The sequence below is a fragment of the Hemiscyllium ocellatum genome, chromosome 9 (genome assembly GCF_020745735.1).
Source record: "Hemiscyllium ocellatum isolate sHemOce1 chromosome 9, sHemOce1.pat.X.cur, whole genome shotgun sequence".
Classification (NCBI taxonomy): domain Eukaryota; kingdom Metazoa; phylum Chordata; class Chondrichthyes; order Orectolobiformes; family Hemiscylliidae; genus Hemiscyllium; species Hemiscyllium ocellatum.
In genome coordinates, this window is record NC_083409.1 from 67,288,796 (window position 1) to 67,309,712 (window position 20,917).

Consider the following 20,917-nt stretch of genomic DNA (forward strand, 5'->3'; position numbering starts at 1 on the left):
GCCTATGGAAATAACTTGTTACAAGAGTATAAATCTTTTCAAAACCATTATTCACAACTGGAAAATCTTTTTCGAGATCATCCCGTAAGTTTCTGTATTGTGTAAAATTAGAGGGTGGACATAGTTAATTAACGACCAATAGACGGCTTCAATTCATTACCTTCCTGATTTCCTGCCTTTCTGACAGGTAAGGTAAGGGTTTGTATCCCAACTGGGTAATCAGGTAACCTGTCTGTTGGGTTGGATTGACTGGAGTTGGGGAGTCTTGCCCTTTATATTACATTTATGTCCTGGAAGTAGTGAAGTACATAAAATGAAATATATTACTGAGATCTAACAGAAGGACAATATTAGATCTCTGCTTTACTACTTTGAATCTCCACATGCCAAATCAATGGTAGTTGTTTTTTTACTTTTTTAATGGTCCAACCTACTAACATTGCTGCATTTCATAAGTCTCTGTGCCCTTTTCCTCTCTACTTTGACCAAAAGATTATTTCTTCATATTATGACTTCCAGAATATATTAGATCCCTTTTTTCTACACTCAGCCTATCTGCCTATCCCCGCAGCCAGTGTCATCTTCCAGTTCCTAACAATCGTGTTCATAATTTTCTATCTTCTTCCCATAAGTGATAATACTCTATATTAGTTTTCCACTTTCGGAGTTCAGATCACACTTATATGTGCATATTTGCAAGCACCATATGTATGTACGTGTCTCTTTTATGTGTACATAAATGAGAGTGGTCATAGCACAGCTCCTGCAGAGTTCCTATTCCATTTCCTTTCACTTCCATCATTGACCTTCTGCCTAGCAACCATGAGGTTTCTGAAGCAGGATGCCTCTTAATTCTATGACCCATTATCTCTGCATGACTCACTGATATATTACCTTACTTTTTTTTTGTAAATTGAAACAAACTACTTTTGTTGTATTTTCTTCATCTGTTTCCTTTAATTCTTTATAGGCTAGCCTTTTAGAAATCTGTGTGGCCTGGCCCTAATTAACTTAGAATTCTGCAGAAGATTAGTAATTTCATCCCTTGCTCTCTTTTTATGGGAATGCTGATGAATGATCTCTTCGGGAAATTTAAGTAATGCATCACAGACCTTGGACAATGAAACGTTGGAACTTTCAATAGCCCTCCCGATACACAAGAAAAGATGCACCATGTAAAGAGTCATTGTGTACTCAACAAGTCCCACTCATTACAGTTTCATCAGTGATCTCTCAAAGACCATTTTTCCACATGATTTTAGTGACAGTGACTGATCCCTGGTGAAGGACTTATGTCCAAAACATCGAGATTCTACTGTTCCTCGGATGCTGCCTGACCAGCTGTGCTTTTCCAACATCACACTCTTCGATTCTGATCTCCAGCATCAGCAGTCCTGACTTTCTCCTAGCAGAACAGTGGGGCCATGTTCAAAGGGAAATGGGGTGAGTACAGGCCTAACATTTTCCCTTTAGAGTAACCCACATGAGCAACAAACGAAGAGAACTCTAGATGTCTCAGAATATTTAGGACTGTTCACAAAGAAAGAAAAGAGGCATTTTACAGGTATAAAAGGAACAAATCAATGGAGGTCCTCGTGGAGTATAGAAAGTGTGCAGTGATCTCAAGAAAGGAATCAGAAAAGCAAAAAGTGATCATGAAAAATCGCTCGTGGGTAAAATTACGGAAAATCCCAAAATATTCTCTAAGTCCATTAAGAAGAACCTGCCTCTGACATCTGTCTGAAATCTATCACCCCTCAGTTTGTAGTAATGCCCCCCGGACACGCCGATGACCTAATCCGAGGAAAAAGACTTTCACTGTCTACCCCATCTAATCCTCTGACCATCTTGTATGTCTCTGTCAAATCCCCTCTCAGCCTTCTTCTTGCCAATGAGAACAGGTTCAAGTCTCTCAGCCTTTCTTCATAAGATCTTCCCTCCAGGCCAGGCAACATCCTGGTAAATCTCCTCTGCACCTTTTCCTGTGCTTTCACATCCTTCCCGAAGTATGGGGACCAGAACTGTGCACAATATTCCAAGTGTGACCGCACCAGTGTTTTGTATAGTTGCAGCATGATATTGCAGCTCCCAAACTCAATCCGTTTACGAATGAAACCTAACACACCATATGCCTTCTTAACAGCACTATCCCCCTGGGTGGCAACTTTCAGGGATCTATGTACAAGACCTCTCTGCACATCCACATTACCAAGAATCTTTCCATCGACCCAATACTTTGCCTTCCTGTTATTCTTCCCAATGTGCATTACCTCACACTTGGCTGCATTGAACTCCATTTGCCACCTCTCAGCCCAATTCTGCATTTTATCCAAGTTCCCCCTGCAACCTGTAACTTTCTTCCACACTGTCCAATACTCCACCAACTTTAGTGTCATTTGCAAATTTACTAATCCATCCACCTATGCCTGCGTCTAAGTCATTTATAAAAATGACAAACAGCAGTGGTCCCAAAACAGACCCTTGTGGCACACTACTCATAGCCAGACCCCAGGTTGTATATTTTCTATCAACCACCAGAAAGCCAACTTCTAATCCAAACTGCTAAATCAACTTCGGTTCTATGCCTTTGCATTTTCTCCAAAAGCCTACCATGTGGAACCTAATCAAAGGCTTTACTGAAATCCATGTATACCCTACCCTCATCTACATGCTTGGTCACCTCCTCAAAAAACTCAATGAGGTTTGTGAGACATGACCTGCCCTTGACAAAATCATGTTGACTATCTGAAATCAAATTGTTGCTTGCTAGATGATTATAAACCTTATCTCTTATAATCCTTTCCAAAACCTTTCCTACAATAGAAGTAAGACTCACTGGTCTATAATTACCTGGGTCATCTCCACTGGCCTTCTTGAATAAGGGCACAACGTTTGCAATTCCCCAGTCCTCTGGTACCAAACCTGTAGACAATGATGACACAAATATCAAAGCCAAAGACTCTGCTATTTCCTCCCTAGCTTCCCAGAGAATCCTTGGATAAATCCCATCTGGCCCAGGGGACCTGTCTACTTTCACTCCTTCTAGGATTGATGACACCTGTTCGTAACTAACCTCGATCCTTTCTAGTCTAATATCGAGTACCTCATTCTTCTCCTCAGCAATATTCCCCTTTTCCTGAGTGAAAACTGATGAGAAATGTTCGTTTAGCACCTCCCCGATCTCCACAGGGTCCATACTCAACTTCCCACTTCTGCCTTTGATTGCCCCTATTCCTATCCTAATCATCCTTTTATTCCTCACATACCTACAGAAAGCTTTAGGGTTCTCCTTTATTCTATTTGCTAAAGACTGCTCATGTCCTCTGTTTGCTCTTCTTAACTCTCTCTTTAAATCCTTCCTAGCTGATCTGTAACTCTCCATCACCTCATCTGAACCATCTTGCCTCATCAACACATAAGCCTCCTTCTTCTTTGTAACAAGAGATGCAGTTTCTGTTGTAAACCACGGATCACTTACCTTATCACTTACTCCCTGCCTGACAGGGACATACCTATCAAGGACACGCTATATCTGTTCCTTAAACCAGCTCCACATTTCCATTGTCTGCACTCCCTACATGTTGCTACCCCATTCTTTGCATCCTAATTCTTGCCTAATCGCATTATAATTGCTCTTGCCCCATCGATAACTCTTGATTTGTGGCATGTACCTATCCCTTTCCATCGCAAAACTAAACGTAACTGAATTATGGTCACTCTCTCCAAAGTGCTCTGCTGCAACTAAATCAAACACATGGCCTGGTTCATTATCAAGCACCAGATCCAGTGTGGCCTCCCCTCTTGTCGGCCTTTTGACATACTGTGTCAGGAAACGCTCCTGTACACATTGGACAAAAGCTGATCCATCCGACGTACTTGAGTTATAGCATTTCCAGTCAATGTTGGGAAAGTTAAAGTCCCCCATAATGACCACCCTGTTCCTTTCACTCTTAACCAGAATAATTTTGCTAATCCTCTCTTCCACCTCCCTGGAACTAATTGGAGGCCTATTAAAAAACTCCAAGCAGTGTGACCTCTCCTCTCCTGTTTCTAACCTCAGCCCACACTACCTCCGTAGACGAGTGCTCATCAAAAGTTCTCTCAGCCACCGTCATACTGTCATTGACTAACAAGGCCACACCTCCCCCTCTTTTACCGCCTTGCCTGTTCTTAATAAAAGATCTGAACTCTGGAACCTGCAACATCCATTTCTCACCCTGCTCTATTCATGTCTCTGAAATGACCACAACATCGAAGTCCCAGGTACCTATCCATGCTGCAAGCTCACCTATCTTATTTCGGATACTTCTGGTGTTGAAGTAAACACACTCCAAACCATTTTGCCATTTGTCATCACATTCCTGTGACCCTGAAATCCTGTCCCTGTCCTTCCTACTTTCATCCTCCTGTGCACTGCAACTACACCCCTGGTTCTCATCCCCCTGCTGAACTAGTTTAATACCTTTCTGACCACTTGGTAGGTGCCAGAGGACGGAAGATAGCTATTGTGCTTTCAACCAGTGAAATACAGATCAATGAGTCTCACACATTGAAAGTGAAACTATAGTAGAAAACTCTGAGGAGATAATTAATCTCCGCCCTGAAAGACAAGGTTTGATCAGTGATGGCTTTGTTAGTGGGAGGTTATGCCTAACAAATTTATTTGAATTTTTGAGGAGGTGATTGGGTATGTAGATTAGGGTAGTGCAGTTAATGTGGTATATATGGATTTCAGCAAAGCGTTTGACATGGTCCCACATGGAAAACTGATAAAGAAGATAAAAGACATGAAATCCAGGGTACTTCACCAAGTCAGATCCAAAATTGGTTTAGTGATAGAAGACAGTGTGGTGGTAGAAGGCTGCTTATGTGATTGGAGGCCAGTGTCCAGTGGCACACGACAGGGATCAGCATTGAATCCCTTAACGTTTTTGATATGTATAAGTGATATAGATTAAGTTGTGGGATGGATGATAAGTAAGTTTGTGAATGGCACGAAGATTGGTAGATGGTTAATAGTGAGGAAGAAAGTCTTAGGTTACACGAAGGTATAGATAGATTGGTCAGATGGGCAGGTCAGTTGGAGTTGGAAGTTAACTCTGAAAACTGCGAGATAATGCACTTTGGAAGAGTTAACAAGACAAGGGAGTACTCAATAAATGTCAGAATACTAGGAACCTCAGAGGAACAGAAGGATCTTAGGCAGCTTATCCACAGATTCCTGAAAGCAACAGGATAGGTTAATAAGGTGGTTTAGAAGGCATACAAGACGCATGTCTTTATCAGTCATGGCATAGATTATAAGAGCTGTTAACAACACTAACAGCTGTTATGTTGGAGCTGTACTTAACTTTGGTCAGACCACAGCAGGTGTACTTGTGTGCAGTTCTGGTCACCGCACAGTAGGAAAGATGTGATTGCACTGGAGAGTGTGCAAAGGAGTTTCACCGAGCTGTTGCCTGAGTTGGAGCAGTTTAACTGTGAATGGAGGCTGGATAAGTTAGGGCTGTTTTTATTTTCTAGTATAAAGAAGGCTGAGGGGGGGACCTGACTGAGATATAAGACTGTAAGGAGCATGGTCAGGGAAGACTGGAAGCAGCAGTTCCCTTTAGTTGAAGGATCAATAATGAGGGAGCATACTTTCAGGGTTTAGTGGGGGATTTGAGGAGAAATGTTTTTATTCAGAGGGATGTGGGCATCGGAATGCACTGCCTGGCAGTGTTGCTGAGGCAGAAGATCTCACAACCTTTAAAAAGAACATGGATGAGCACTTGCAGTATTGTGGTATTCAAGATTATGGGCCAAGTGCTGTCAAGTGGGATTAATGTGGGTGGGTGACGTTTTTTCGGTTGTCAATGCAGACTCAGTTGGCAGAAGGGCCTCCTCAGTTCTGTATAATTCTATGACCTCACTTTGTTGTTTTATTAAGTTGAGATAAATCCTTAGAATGGACTTGTGATTATTGTTTTGCACTCTAGTAAAACTGACAATGATGGCTTAAGATCGCTGATTTTATTGCCATTTACATTTCCAGCCAAATGTTAACGTTTTAAGCTGCTATCTCTGCATGATCGATGTATTATATATAATCTTATGAACTATTCATTATAGTTACACCAAGCTACTTCAAACATTATTTTTCCATATTTGCCTCAGACTGCGCTCCTTTGAGGAGCACTATCATAGAATAACATGAAGCCCTCCTGCAGAGACATTTTCATGAAGAGGCATGATAGTACAGTTACATCGTTTTGTAATAGCGCAATAATTACAAGGTAAATGCATAACTAAAAGCTCTATTAAACTAATCTTCAGAGATGTGCATGTGTGGCACCATGCTGGGTAAATTTGTTATCCCTGCAGCAAACTTCTAGAAAGAGGTTGTTTATATCGTAAGTTGTGCTTAAACATGCACTAGATGCTGGGGGGTTGGGGGGAATGGTTGTTCAAGAAACCAAAGCAAGCGGAGTTAAATAACTTAACTACATCAAACAATAGTGCAGTACAACATTTTCATGTATACTAACTTCCTCCATGAAAGAGTTTATAGGGCATTTTTCAATCACAGAGAAGCAAATATTTTCTTGACTTGAATTTTTCATCTTTCCAATATTGGTATCACATCACAAAATTAGTAAATATGTATACGTATGGCAGCATTTCTCTAAAGAGATCGCTTTCAAGTGAAATACTTGATGTGTCTCACAATGGAAAATCTGATCGCACACTCTGTAGTCCAGCTAAAATGTAACCCTTCCAAATGAGGTTTTTCTGCAACATCACCTCAGATGACAGATTTTCAAATGGTGCAAAACAACTTTGAGACCCTTCAATATTCACCACAAAAAGTGACTTTGTAAGCTGGACGAATCCTGAAGGGTAACGCTGTGCTTGTGTAGGTGGTGAGAAAACCAACACTGCTTAATCTCATCCTTAACAATCTAGCCATTCATTGGTAGGAATAACCACTTTGTGATATGAAGTCCTACTTACAAACTGTTGACTCCCTCCATCGTGATAAGTGGAACTATCATTTTGCTAAATGGAATTGATCCAAACAGATCTAGCAGCTCACAACTGGACATCCTTGAGGCACTGCAGTCTATCTCACATTCTCAACATTAGTATCAAGTCAGGGGATCCACAAGTCAAGTGCAGCAGCAGGCATACCAGGGGAAGAAAATGCTACCTTGGTGAAGCTGAAACATGGAAGCAGCATTCTGTAATAAAGCATTCCTGCAAGCAATTAATCAGATTAAAATACAGCAATCTTTCTATATCCAATGATGAATGATTATGTTCTATTGGACTCCAAGAACATTCCCATTATGGCAAAACAATGCATTTGGGTGCAAAATACAAAAAGGGAATGTTTACAATCATGCAAAGCCAGAGGTGCTGAGTGGTTGATCCACCTCTGCCTCCTCCTCAGGTTCATATCATCACAGAAGCCAGTCTTTAACCAATTTTATTCACTGCATGCCATGTCAAGAAATGGAAGAATGCATTGGATGCAGCGAGGACTAAGGGTCTAACAATACTCCCCAGCTCTGCTACTAAAGGTCTGTACTCCAGAACTAGCTGCTGCTCTAATCAAGCTATTTGAGTCCAACTAAACTACTGAAATCCACTGATTAGTGTAGAAAATTACCTAATACTTTTTGTCTACAAAAATACGACAAATCTAATCTGGCCAATTAAACAACCTTCTTTAAATTACCAGCAAAGCTTTGGAAGTTATCATCAACAATGCTATTAAGTAATACTTACTCAGCAATAATCTGGTGACTCGGGCTCAGTTTGGGTTCCCCAGAACCAGGCTTTGCTCCAGACTTCATTAAGTAATTGGTCCATAAAGTAAAGAGTCTAGATTAGAGTTATGCTGGAAAAGCACAGCAGGTCAGGCAGCATCCGAGGAGCAGGAAAATCGGCGTTCTGGGCAAAAGCCCTTCATCAGGAATGAAAAGTTTATTCCTGATGAAGTGTTTTTGCCCAACGCATCCCACTCCTCGGATGCTGCCTGCCCTGCTGTGCTTTTCCAGCACCACTCTAATCGAGACTCTGATTTCCAGCATCTACTGTCCTCATTTTTGCCATAAAGTAAAGAGGCCTATTTCTAGCTGTGAGATGAGAGTGCTTACTCTTGACATCAAGGTAGCATTTGACCAAGTATGGCATTGCAGACTTCAAAAATTGAAGTAACTGGGAATCTGAGGAAACCCCTGGATGGAGTCATGTCTCGCACAAAGGATGGTAATTAAGGATGTTGAAGGCTAACCATTTCAGTTCCAGAATTTTTTGCTCAAATTCTTCTTCAGTGTCCTAAAGCCGAACCATCTTCAGCTGCTTCATCAATGATCTCCTTTCCATCATAATGAGAATGTTTACGGATGTTTTGTCGGTGTAGATTTCCTTTCACAAGTCCTTGAATAATGAAGTCCAAGGCCATAGGTAAAAATACTTGACAGCATTCAGGCTTAGACTGATAAGTGACATGCTACATTTGCACCACATAATCATCATCTTCAACTGCAGGTGACCCAAGCAACTCAATGATTTTCAACGTATTACCATCACTGACCCAGTTTTGTCTAAACTAGAGGTTAACGGTTGATTGGACAGCGTACAGACATATACCTTTCTCACCAGAGTTTTATTCTAGTTGCATATAATAAGCTCCAATGGACTGACCGCATATGCATGTGTAAGTAGTCAAGTTCTCACCCCCAATTATCCATTATTAATATCAACTCTTCCCTATTCCATTTGTTTTCAGGCTTCCCTGCTGGACTCTATTAGATGATAATCAGCTTTTTTGAGGAGAGAATCCCAAACTGCTACTGTTTTTCTAATGAATGGCTTTACATTCAAATTGCCTAGCTCTAATTTTAAAGTTATGCCAACTTGCTTTTTACTGTGTAAACAGAAGTAGTACTTTATCTTCATCCATCACATTGCATCCTTTAACCTTATTAAATATCTCAATTAGATAAACTCTCAACAGAACTACAGAATTGTTACAGTGCAGAAGGATGCCATTTGGCCCTTTATGTCTGTGCTGGCTCTCCAATTAACTTTTTAAATTCAAGGGCACAGGAGTGTTTCTATGTAATCTGTTCTTCTAATTTAACCATTTAGTCAAGGACATTCTCGTATGCCTGTATTCCTGAATTTAAAAACAATTTATCAGACCATGTTTCTTCATTACACTTTCCTGCACTGCTTCATAACTAGCAGCGGCACATTATTGGTTCTAGCCATAAAACTGAAACATTGAGCATCTCTAGTCTTTCGAAATAAGCCAATAAAGTGTACAGTAGTTCCTTTAGATAAGCTTTCAGCAAAAATGTATTGATGTAATGAATAGCATTGTGTAAGCCTAAGGATTAATTGCTTTAAAATGCAGTGTTTTTCTACCATGATATCTTCATTACCCGGTTTATGTGCCAGTATTGTTAACCTACAAAATGATTAAGAATGGAGATTCCTTGTGAAGAAAACCATAGCAATGCACAGAATAATAATATCTAAGGCAACTTATTTATATCTCGAGAGTGTGGTGCTGCAAAAGTCACTTTCTCCAAATTGTTTATATCTACCTTGATTTACCTTGACAACATTTAATAACTTAATAGAAACTCTGATGAAAGGACTTCTAAATGCATCTCAGTGTTCCAACTAACTGCCTCCCTTTTGTAAAGTTTGTCTTCATCTATCCACAGGAATAATAACAAGGAATATCACTATGACACGGGTTATTTTCCTGCTTTCCCTGAACCTCTCAGTGGAAATGCTCACAATTATGAAAATAAAAATGTCTGTGCAGTTTGCAATAGTTGTTGGAGTAGTAAAGCCAGATGTTCTGTTGCTGGCAAGTATTAAAATTTGGAATGTTTTAGATTAAAAAACACTCAACATTCAGAATAGTTGAGATTACTAATAACAATTGATTCTTATTCTTACCTACAACAAAGGTCTATCATAACACTTTCCACATGCATATCGGTTCTTTTTGAGTGAAACAGGAGAAAGTAAAATATGTTCCATGGGAACAGCCTGGTAAAACTCCTAAGGCTCAGATACGTTTAATTGAAACAAAATAATCCCTTGCTGTCATACCAGAATAGATGCTTAAAAATATATTGCAGCTGTACAAGACTCTTAAAGTTGACTTGCTGTAGATTTTCTGACATTCATCAGCCCGTTCCACTTTCCCCCTCCCCAGAAATATGAAAACATCACTCCTATAACAAATAACAACTGAGTGAATGAAAATCCACTGTATAACCTTGTGAGTTACAGGCTTCAAGACACTGCAGTGACAGCCCCATAAATCATCCAAATGTTAAGTGAATTACTGTAGCCCAAAATTATAGCTTTTACGTTGTTTATGTAGTATCATCTTACTGCTTTAAACATGAAAAAGAGGGACCTGAAGTGCTGCATCAGCAATCCTCTGCCCTTTCTGCTACTGCCATCTGGCAAGACAGCTCGAAGATGCAGCAAATGTGACTGCAACGATGTATCTGGTACACTGAGAAATTGATCCTTAGGGTATTTCTTTGGGATTCCATTCTTGTATTTTAACTCTTCCCTCCCCACTAAAAAAAATTCTGATGATGTTGTCATGCTTTGTTTTTTCTAGAGTTTTAAACAGCAAATATAGCTGAAGTGATAGCAGGCCAGAGGACTTGCTTATTCCTGAGCTGTTGTAGAGCCTCTAAAAATGACATTATCATTCTGGTGAGAGGGGAAGCATTTTATTCAATTTACTTTACAAATGGAAGTGTACATAATGCATCTTCAAATGGTATGTGTCTGCCACTAGCATTTGTTGTCTGTTTTCCTAACTGCCTTGAAACTTAACAGCTTGCTAAGCTTTTGTAGAGGGCAATTAGGAGTCAACCACGTTACTATGGGTCACATGTAGGCTAGGCTGGGGAAGCATGGCAGATTTCCTTCTCTTAAACAACATCAGTGAACCAGATGGGTTTTTACAACAATTGATGATAGTTGGCATGGTGACCATCACTCATGACACTGACTACAATTATATTTAAGCTTTGTTGATTGAATTAAAATTCCACCAGCTATCATAATGAAATTTGAGCTCAGAGTATAGAAGTTGGGAAGTTATGTTGCAGTTGTACAGCACATTGGTGAGGCCACACAGGAGTATTACATTTAGTTTTGGTCACCTTGCTAGAGGAAGGATGTTATTAAACTGGAAAGACCGCAGAAGAAATTTGCAAGGAGTCTGAGTTATAGGGAGAGGTTGGACAAGTTTTTTACTTTTGAGTGTAGAAAACTGCAGGATTTTACAGAAGTGTATAAGATCATGAGAGGCATGGATAAGGTGAATGTATTCAGTCTTTTTGTCAGTGCTGGGGAATTGAGGACTAGAGGGCAATGGTTTAAGATTAGAGGGGAAAGAATAAAGGGAACCTTAAGGGCACCTTTTTAACACAGGATGGTACACATATGGAATAAGCTGTCGGGGAAGTGGTTGAGGTGGGTACATTCGCAGCTGAAAATGTGTTGCTGATCAAAGCACAGCAGGCCAGGCAGCATCTCAGGAATAGGGAATTCGACGTTTCGAGCATAAGCCCTTCATCAGCCCTTCCTGATGAAGGGCTTATGCTCGAAACGTCGAATTCCCTATTCCTGAGATGCTGCCTGGCCTGCTGTGCTTTGACCAGCAACACATTTTCAGCTGTGATCTCCAGCATCTGCAGACCTCATTTTTTACTCGAGGTGGGTACATTAACAACATTTAAAAGGCATTTGGACAAATACTTGGAAATAAAAGGTTTAGAAGGATATGGGCCAAGTGCAGAGAAATGGGGTTAGCATGGATGGGCATTTTGGTCAGCACGGACCAGTTTGGTCCAAGTGGCCTGTCTCCATGCTGTACGACTCTATGGTCCTAAATCCTGGAGCATTAGTTTGGATTTCTGGTTGATTCAAAGAAAGGGAGGGCTGCAGATGCTAGAGATCAGAGTCAAAACATGTGGCACTGTAAAAGCACAGCAGGTCAGGCAGCAACCGAAGGAGCAGGAGAATCAACATTTCAGCCATAGATCCTTCACCAGGAATGACTCATTCCTGATGAAGGGCTTATGCCTGAAATGTTGACTGTTGGTTGTTATGACATTGTGTGAAATGACTGTTGGACAACTTCAATCTGGCACAGAGTGGACATGACCAACAACACAAAACTAATTTTGATGTTGCATTAATTGACTATTTTAATCAATGAAGACCATAGACACCCAATAGTGTCAGAAGGGGGGAGTAGGGAAGTGAAAACTGAAGCACATTAGGACAGAAAAAGACTTGCATTTGTATGGCACCTTTCATGAATGCCCAGCTATGCCAATACTTTTGCAGCCACAAAAGCCCTTTCAAAGTGTAGTCATTATGACAGTGTGAAAAATATGGTTGCCAACTTACACATAGCAATGATCAGTAATGTAATAATGGCCAGGTGATCCATTTTGGCGTGTTGATTGAGGGACAAATATTGAGCAGGACACCAGGAACAACTTTCTTGATCTCTTTTGAAATAGTGTTATGGGCACCTTTACATTCACTTGAAACCACTTTTGACACCACAATTTAAAAGCTTATCTGAAAGATGAAACCTTTTACAGAGCAACACGTACTCTCTAGGACATCAGCCATGATTCAGCTAAAGTCCAGAAGTAGGTTTTGGCTGATCACCTACTGACTTAGAGCTGGAGAGTACCTGGATCCTGAGTCACAGCTGACATCTGAGTAGAGAAAGCTTTATTTTGCATCTTGTTGTACAGTTGCTGATTTGGAAATAGGAGTGCCTGATAAAGGAAATATTCCAGTGGTCAGCAAAGACCTCTCATCTGTGAAAAGTGCAGAAATTTTCAATTAAATAAGAGTTTCTGAAACTAGTGCATTGTTTCAAATTAGTGGGTATGTTTTGAGCTCCACTACTTAATAGGAACAGGAGTATGATGTTTGGCCCATTGAGTTTGCTCCACCATTCCATTCGATCATGGCTGATCATCATCTTCATTGCAATTTCCTGAACTATCTTCATTAACCTTAAAGTCATTGTCTTGAATTAGCTTAGTGATTGAGCTTCCCAAGTTCTCTATGTGGAAAATTCCAAAGATGGACTATCCTCTTAGTGAATAAATTCCTCCCTGTCTCAATCTTATATATAATCTCTTTATTTTGAGATTATATATCCTGGCTTTTGACTCACCAGCCAGGGTAAACATCCTATGTACATCCATGCCCTGTAATACCTTTGTATGTTTTATTGTCCTTCATTTTTCAAGGCCTTTGGGAATACAGGCCCAGTCTGCTGAATCTGTCTTCATAAGAAAATACTCTAGATTAATCTCGATATCTCTTATCAGATAAAAAGACCAAAACCATCCGCAATACCCCAGGTGAGCTCTCACCAAGGCTGTATACACATTCAGCAGGACATCTTTGCTCCTGCATGCTAATGCTTAATGGCTCATGAATAACAACAGCCAAGCCCCTTCGGAAACCTGCATTTTGTGTCTTCTCGCCATTTAAGAAATATTCACCCTGTCTTTTTTCCTTCTATCAATTCAAAGCGAACAATTCCACATTTGTTCAGGCTGCATTCCATCTGCCACATTCTACACATCTACTTAGCCTGTCCAAATATCCCGAAAAGCCTTCTTTCGTCCTCACACCTTATGTTCAAGCCCGATTTTGTATCATTGGTACATTCGGAAATATTGCACTTCCAAATCGTTAATACACATTGTGAATAGCTATGGGCCGAGCACTGATCCTTGTGGTATCCCACTCATCATAGCCTGCCACCTGTAAGAATGACCCATTTATTCCTGCTGTCTGCTTTTGTCCAGTTATCAATTCTCAATCCATGCTGGTATATTTCCCCCAGTTCCATGAGCTCTAATTTTATTTACTAACCTTATGTTAGGGACCTTATGAAAAGCCTTCTCAAAATCTGAATGCACCACAACGACTGTTTTTTTTTCTTTATCAATGTTCCAAGTAATATCCTCCAACAACAAGTTTGTCATACATGATTTCCCTTCCATAAAGCCATGTTGAGTCTGCCCAATTTTACCATTCTTTTCTAAATGACCAGTTATCACATCCTTTCTAGTACATTTAACATTCTCTCCATTACAGATGTCAAACTGACAAAAGTGTGGTTCCCCATTAATCTCATCTTTTTTTCTTCGGTAAGGGGGTTCCATTTGCTACTTTCCAACCTGCAGGAACCTTTCCAGAATCTACAATATTTTGAAAGATAACCACTCATGCATCGACAAAGACTGTTCTCTTTTATCCCACCAAAGAGATTATTTTTATATCTTGACTACATACCATGTCTCTCAAAATAATCTTGGTTTATTTTCCCTTGAGTTTAGACAGTTGAGAAGTGATTTAATTCGTCCTTAAAGTAAACAAATGTTTTACCATGACAACACCAGGCATGTCCTAAAACTAGTCCATGATGTAAGAATTTGTATAAGTTCATAGGCAGCCATTTGTAATTTTCTATTGTACCAATTAAATATAACTAGCAGCAAAGCAAAGCTTTAGCCTTAAACAAGGGAAGATTGGATTATTGCAAAATTACTGTAGTATTGAGATAAAAAGTGATAGGTTTGTGAGTTAAAAATACATGAAGTTTAACATTGGTGAGGATAAAAAATATTTGTCAAGATGAGAGTACAATCAGTCTGTAAGATTACTGCAGGCTTATTACTACTTGAAGATTCTCTTTCTAAATGGTAGGCTTAAAACAGGAAGCCAGATTCAATGTCATAACTTCGGTCCTCAAATATTCAATGTTGGCCTGTACTGGTGGACATAACAGGTCAGCAGGACTTGAAAGAGAGAGGAGGTTTCTCACTATGCTGGAGTTCTTTTGACAGAAGAGCAATTGATTTCCTCCTTCAACTCCCATTGCCTGTGAACATTCTGTGATGATGTCTCTCTGAGTTCGTCCTGGGGCTTCTGCACAAAAGAGCTTTTGTACCATGGCTTGATCACAATCAAAGTGATATGTTAACTTCAAATGAGCCGTTGTTCCACCAAGTAAAAATGTTAATTACATTGAGGTCCTTTTCTGTTTCTTGTTCTTCCACAAAATTTTAATCTTTACACCTTTAGAAGGAGCCATGATGTTGTCCAAAGTTACTTGAATTTTACTTGTCTCCTTTTCTAATTCATACTGAGATGACCATTCCAGAGGTTTTGAACTGGTCTGATGTATCAGTTAGTTGACTGCTGTGACTTCTATCTTGGCAGAAAATTAAAAAATCAACTTTAAATTTTTCTTTACAATTGTAGATTTTAAATAAGAAATGTTCTTCTAACAGTTTTGTTTTCTTAAAATCTGCAGTGTCACAACGGCATAGACATGACAGTTTTAAACAGGATAACAATTTCCACTCGTGGGCAATCCACATCAAAAGATGCATTACAGTATTAAGACAACAGTTATCGACTTTTCACATAAGGGTCATTGAAATCTGGTACTTACTGCAAAAAAAGCTCAAGATGATGGATCAATTGAAGTTTTAAGTTTGAAAGCAGGAGAATTGTTAAGTATGGTATTCAGAGATATGGATCAGTGATAGGATCTAAATGATTCCTGGAACAAATATTTGAAGGGCGGAATGGCTTCCTCCTGTGTCTGTGTTCCTATACGACACTCATGAGCTTAGAAAAAAAACATTACAACTTGTTAGGACAGTTTCAATAGACTCCATTGTTAAAATAGATTGACCACTTGAGAGGATTTAAAACCTTGAATAGATGTAATGATATTATTTTCTGTATCAAGTGTGTATGAATGGCAGCTATCTTAAATAGTTATAATTTTATTTTTTTCATCTTCACATAGTTCCTCAGGTCTTCCCAGGAAAAATATGCAGTCGTTTGCGAACATGGAGCTGGCATAGGGTGGGGTACACTTTGAATTTTGAAGGATGCAGATCCTTATAATAAAAATTAAGCTGAACTCTCAGAGAACTGAGGCAGAGTGCCTAAATAGTCCACTTGGCACTTACCCACCTTTGTGCAATCTCAAAGCTGAATCCAAACGCAAGTCTCATATCTTCCTGACATAAATCTGGTTCTCTGTTTTCGGATGTTGCATTTAAGGAGCGGTATGTCAATCGGTGAGGAGAGAGGATCAAGAGCCAATACCTCAGGGACTCCAGAAAAGAAAAAGCCTACATTTGAATAGAGCAACCATTGCTGGAGATTCTGCGACTAGAATTGTATGATGTGCTTGGAAACAAATTAGCTTTGTCCCACTGGTATGGATAATGGAGGAGAGACTTTGAAAGGGGGTGGTGTGATCAGCCATATTAAACATGACAGAGGTGAAGAAGGGAGATAGTGTGTCACCATCATTCTTGCAAATAGTGTCGCTTATGGTTTGTTTGGAGCTGTTTCATACTCTGACCCTATACTACTCAGGTGGAGAACCTGTTGGTGTGATTTAGACTGTGTGATCTATTGAAAGCATACCTGAATGGGCCTGTAAACATGCTTAGTTGTTGCCCTTTGGAGAAAACAACTTTACTTAACCCAAATGGACTAAATGCCAAGATTTATTTTTCCAGTGGACACAAAATCGAAAATATCACATTTCTGAAAATCATTTGGTCCCAAGATTTAGAATAAAGGATTCCCAACATCTTGTATACTTGAATATAATTTATTTTATGCTTGGATTTCTGAATTTTGCATGTATGATACATGTATTTTTCTTCTTTGAGTCTGAAGATTGAATGATTAACTTGTAGCTATTTCTGCAGGTATGTTGAGTTCTTTTAAAAAAAACTTGAAGTAACTTTCAGAACTAATATTTTTTACATTAGGATGGTTCACAAATGAGCAAGGTAAACAATTGTGCATCCAGGTTTCTGTTAGAAAATTCTGGAATTTTTTTTAAGCTTAAGGGAAACACCTGAAGCTTGGGAGAAAAGATTGCTTTGGGAGAGATTTAGTTTGTGATAGATCTGTAGAAGTCCTAGAATGAAGATCAGTGTGTAAAGCAATGCTCCGAAGAAAAAGCGAAGATAGAAAATAGATTATTTTAGAGTAAGGAATTCAACAATAGACTCAGAGCAGAAGTGTTTGAATAAAATATTCAACAGGTCACTTGAAACTGAGAATGTTTAAACCCTGGTGTATAAAAGCTCCAAGAAGCTTAAAATAGTTTTCATGCGGCATACAATTCAACAATATTTGTAAGCACTCGGGCATTGCAATGTACCATACAGCTATTATAAACAAAAGGATACTATATTGAGATTATTGCGCTCGTAATAGTCAATTCATATTTAACAGCACAGGATTAGAATTACTAAGAACACACCTGGTTATACGTGCATTGTTAGTGATGTGATAGTAATGTGTAAGAGTTAGGCAGAGAATGATCGCTACCTTCATTCGTTGATTTTGGCAGTGCAGCAAGGATTGGTAGTAATCTGTATGAATGGCAGGTTATTGTCAGCCAGATAACCATCTTTGGTTTCCTTTACTCTGTCCAAGTGGTCAGTACCAATCCAAGTAAGATTGAGGATATTAAACAAATGGTGACCCCCACAGGATAGAAGGAACTTGCAACATTGCTTTGGATTTTTAATTTCCTCTCGCTCTCTATTCCCAAATTTGTGGTCCAAGTGTTTCCATTGAGTGATTTGCTCAAGAAGGAAGTCCCCTATGTGTGGAAAGATGACCACAAATACATCTGCAATTCTTTCAAAGAGGTTCTATTGCAAAATCTTGCCCATAGTAATGCTACAATGTAAGGAAAGCCGCAGTTTTCAAAGTGGATCGCATAAGACCTGGGCACATATTATTTGCAAGATGAGCAACACGGTGGCTCAATGCCTAAAGCAGCATCAGGGACCTGAGTTCGATTTCAGCCTCGGTCGATTGTCTGTGTGGAGTTTGCACGTTCTCCCTGTGTCTGCATGGGTTTCCTCCCATAGTCCAAAGATGTGCAGGTTAAGTGGATTGGCCATGCTAAATTACCAAATGTGTTCTGGGATGTGCTCGCTGGGTGGATTAACAATGGGAAATGTAGGATTACTGGGATGGGTTTGGAGAGTAGGTCTGGGTGGCATGCTCTTCCAAGGGTCAGTGTGGACTTGATGAGCCAAATGTCTGCTTCCATGCTTATGGATTCTGTGACTCTAAAGTCAAATGCCAGGAGTAGATTACCCAAGCCCCACAAAGACCAAAATGTTCCTCATGAACATTGATGCTCTAGACTACAAAGTTGGAGACATTTTCACTGTTGATTTTGGTTAGAGGCAGTCTGAGCATTTGCAATTAGCAGCTGTTGAAGATGATGAATTACAAGAGTTATAAATTATTATTATCTGTGGATAGCCTGGCAATATTGAAGAAGTATCTGAGCAGATTTGTTCATTCTGGATGCCCAGAGACAAACTTTGTATGTCACAATTAGTAATTTTTAATGGCAAACAAGTCCTAATGCTTAAAGCATTGCCTTAGATACCATGTTCATGTTTCACAGGATATCCGGGTATTGAACATAAAGGAAGGCTGTTTGCTCGGGATGAATTAAAATATTCAATGATTTGTGAATACATACAGGATATGCCAAGTACATTGATGAAGCAGTAGAGGGGCCCTCTACGTGCACAGTATGTTCCACCCACTCCTTGGAGTAGCAACAGCCATATTCACAGTGCATGGGGAACATTACATCCTTATTTCTCTAAATTTCCCATTGTTAGATAACTTAGTGACACAATAAGAATGACTGATGCTGTCATGGTCAGCACAATTTTCAGTTTGTTCACCATCCTAGAAAGATGGTGTCTGACAATGAGCCACAGTACACTGCCAAACCAATTCAAGATGTGTACTAAATCAGAAGTGATCCATTTCACATCATCACCCCACCATCCCCACTCTCCCAAAATGTGAGATACGTACTATCAAATCATTAAGTGTTCAGCAACAAAACAAGAATTTCACATTGTATCACTGCATTTTGGTGCAACAGCAAAGGTGACAAGAATGCCATCCTAAACACAAACTCCATGCTTGAAAGGAAGTTGTCAGTGACTGTGCCTAGCAATCAAATTTCCAACCATTCTGAGACACAGGCATTTTTCATGAAAGACACCAGCGAATGAAAATGAAACACAATGAACAAATATATAGAGAATGACCAAAACTGTGGATCTGGCTAAAGAATGTGAGATAGACATTCAAATACTTGGGTACTAGAAAGGGTTGCTTGAATATGTAACGACCCAGATCATACAAAGTCATTGCTTATCATGGTCCTACATTATTAAGGAATAGAAACCAGCTCAGACCAATATACAGCAAATTAGTCATTTACAGATTGAGGAAGAACTTGACAATGATGTTGATTGACTGGTGACGTTGACTTACGGCAATGAGTAGCAACACAAACAAATGCAACCTAGTTACACCAGTATGAAATCACCAGATTAGGACAAGTTGTGAAACCTTTAAAGTATTATATTAAAGCTTGAAATGTTAGTCTTGCTGATTCTGTTGTGCCTATTTGCATTATCATTGACATCATTAGCCTTTTTGCAACCAAATTTGTTTGGAATTTTTTTTATCTTTGGGAAAAAGGGGCTGTTGATATATCTTACATTCAGTATGTCAGCATAACTTGAAGAGATGTACTCATGATCTCATCACTGTATCACAGCACATGGCATGAAGAAAGAAAGGTCTCATACTCCATCTTACTGAAATCACTTAAAGCATGACACACTACTGGAAGCATGGTGCTCTGTCTGACTTATTAGCACAACACTAGCCCAGAGATTATCTTTAATGGAAAGAAAGCAGAGTTAACATAGCTGTCGTTCTGAAGAAGGGTCACTGGACCTGAAACTTTAACTCTACGTTCTCTCTCCAGCTGCTGCCAGACCTGAGTATTTCCAGCAATTTCTGTTTTTGCTTCTAATGTCTAGCATTGACAGTTCTTAGGTATTGATTTTGGATTAGTGCACTATATACTTCTTGTTTAAAAAGACTGCTGATTTATCAACATAGTTTTCATATTGGTGGATGTACAGAACAAAAAAAAACACAGTTGGAATCCTATCACCTGGATGCGCAACTGCATATAAGTGGCCAGGCCATAGAAGGTAATTGAAGCGTTTGCAATGTTGAAACCACATCCCTCTCACCACACTATATTCACTCACCACCTCTGCTACCTGCAGCCAAGATTGTTTGGTCTCTCTGGCTTGATTAAGGCAGGTATCTTTTACCTGCTCCCTGTTGAAATGAGGTGAGATTGGATTGATAGTTTTCTCTGTGTCATATGGAATAATGTTCAATATCAATAATTGAAGGTATTTCTGAAGTGGACTGTATATTCTCCAAGCTTCTCAAGAGGATTTAACTGTTTCTTTGCAGAGCATGTTTCACTTCCTCTTGCACAATAGGCAAGTTCAATTAAAGTATTCAAGAAGGCTTAATATGATTAGTTAAATAAAAATAAAGTTCAGGGTTATGGGAAAAGGAGATTGGCACTAAGTTAAAATGCTCAGAGAGTCAGTGCCTAGATGATGGGTTAAATAGCTTCTATCTACACTTTAATAATTTTGTGAGGAACGAGATGGGAATAAAAGGGATAATTGACGAGACATATATGACTAAAGATTTAAGGAATTATTTCAAAAAGCATAATACTTTTCAGAAGACTTGTTTTGGACAGAAAGCAAAATTGATAGGAAATCTGATCAAAGTAACTATATTTCTACAAACTGTTCAAGATTGTAGGTATTAGGCAATGTTGAAAATTTTATTTTAGTTTTTAAATGTTCTATAAATATCAAACATTATTCATCTGTGTGTTTTAATGAGCTGCATG

The 20,917-nt window shown here is 39.3% G+C and overlaps 1 protein-coding gene across 7 annotated transcripts in view; it reads left to right on the forward strand.

The window, feature by feature from the left end:
- Positions 1-20,917, forward strand: part of nfia (nuclear factor I/A) — a 506,523-nt gene that overhangs the window by 395,783 nt on the left and 89,823 nt on the right. The window lies entirely within an intron of this gene.